The 1,873-nt window shown below is 44.9% G+C and overlaps 1 pseudogene; it reads right to left on the bottom strand.

The window, feature by feature from the left end:
- The window catches only part of LOC104997748, a 9,809-nt pseudogene extending 8,147 nt beyond the window's left edge, over nt 1-1,662 (bottom strand).
- Between the last annotated feature and the right edge of the window lie 211 nt (nt 1,663-1,873).

Here is a 1,873-nt window from a genome sequence, read left to right as displayed (position 1 = left end):
TAAAAGATTCTTGCTCCTTGGAATAATAGCTATGACAAGACTAGACTGTGTATTAGAAAGCACAGACATCACTTTGTCAACAAAGGTCCATATAGCCAAAGCTATGATTTTTCCATTAGTCATGTATGGATGTGAAAGTTGGGCTATAAAGAAGGCTAGTACGAAGAATTGATGCTTTCAAACTGGTGCTGGAGAAGACTCTTGAGAGTCCCTTGGACAGCAAGGAGATCACACCAGTCAATCCTAAAGGAAATCAACCCTGAATATTCTCTGGAAGGACTGATGCTAAAGCTGAAGCTCCAATACTTTGGACACCTGACGCAAAGCGCCAAGTCATTGGAAAAGATTCTGATGCTGGTAAGGTTTGAGGGCAAGAGGAGAAGGGGACAACAGAGGATAAGATAGTCAGATGGCATTGCTGACTCAATGGATATGAGTTTGAGCAAACTCCAGGAGATAGTGAAGGACAGGGCAGCCTGGCGTGCTGCAGTTCATGGAATCACAAAGAGCAGGACATGACTTAGTGACTGAACAACAACAATGAACAAGTAAGGAGTCTGGTGAGGTGCTCTGTGATGTCCTTCCCTGCTATGTAGAGCTTCGTGACAGCATGAGGCAGGGAATAACCCTCAAAGATGGGGACAGTGCAAATGATCCCATCCCCACTGTCTAACACTAGGCCTGTGACAGAGGCAGAGGCATAGAGTGCTACAACCGTGTGTTTGGACAGGCAGAAAGCAGGCACATTGAAGATCTCAAATTTCACTTCTGTTGTCTTCTCTTGAGTCTCCCTTGGATTCGAGGAGGGCTCAGTCATGAGCACAGTCATTGAAAGGGTTTTACTCCCAGTTCCCACTCAAAACGTTATTTCCAGGGTTTCTCCATGTCATTTCATCCCCTTACCAGTTCAAGTTCAATCAGTTCAGTTCAGTTACTGAGCCGTGTCCGACTCTTTGTGACCCCATGAATTGTAGCACACCAGGCCTCCCTGTCCATCACTGAGTCCTGGAGTCCACTCAAACTCATGTCCATCGAGTCGGTGATGCCATCTAGCCATCTCATCCTCTGTCTTCCCCTTCTCCTCCTGCCCCCAATCCCTCCCAGCATCAGGGTCTTTTCCAATGAGTCAACTCTTCGCATGAGGTGGCCAAAGTATGGGAGTTTCACCTTCAACATCAGTCCCTCCAATGAACACCCAGGACTAATCTCCTTTAGGATGGACTGGTTGGATCTTCTTGCAGTCCAAGGGACTCTCAAGAGTCTTCTCCAATGCCACAGTTCAAAAGCATCAATTCTTTGGTGCTGAGCTTTCTTCACAGTCCAAATCTCTCATCCATACATGACTACTGGAAAAACCATAGCTTTAAGTAGCTGGACCTCTGTTGGAGAAGTAATGTCTCTGCTTTTTAATATGCTATCTAGGTTGGTCATAACTTTCTAGGGTAGTACAAATGCAAGGTTTCATACTTCCACAAGCCTTCTTCCCCTACAAAGTACTTTTTCTGATTATCTCTTGTCAAAGATATTTTAAATTTAGGACGCCCTACCAGAGAGATGAGGAGATAATGGCATCCAGTCTCTCCAGACTGGCCTACTTTGGAGAGTCCAGATCCATTGTCAAAAATTATAGGCTGGAATATCTAATATATATGATTTGAACATGTCAACAGCATGCTCTTTCAAACCTCAACAAAATAAAGAACACTTAGCCATTTTGTGAGACAATAGGCACTGCTTGGAATTTAAACAGCCACAGGATTCCCAAGTTCTCAAGTTATCACCCAGGTGGAGCTAGAAGGCTGTTGCCAGTGCATAGAGTCCTCAACCCATGAATCTTGTCTCCTTTCAGACATCCTAGGGCTTGCTGAGGTGA

This window comes from Bison bison, unplaced genomic scaffold, assembly GCF_000754665.1.
Source record: "Bison bison bison isolate TAMUID 2011002044 unplaced genomic scaffold, Bison_UMD1.0 scf7180017864313, whole genome shotgun sequence".
Classification (NCBI taxonomy): Eukaryota; Metazoa; Chordata; class Mammalia; order Artiodactyla; family Bovidae; genus Bison; species Bison bison.
Note: the sequence above shows the minus strand (reverse complement) of the source record. Positions and strands in the feature narration are given on the sequence as shown.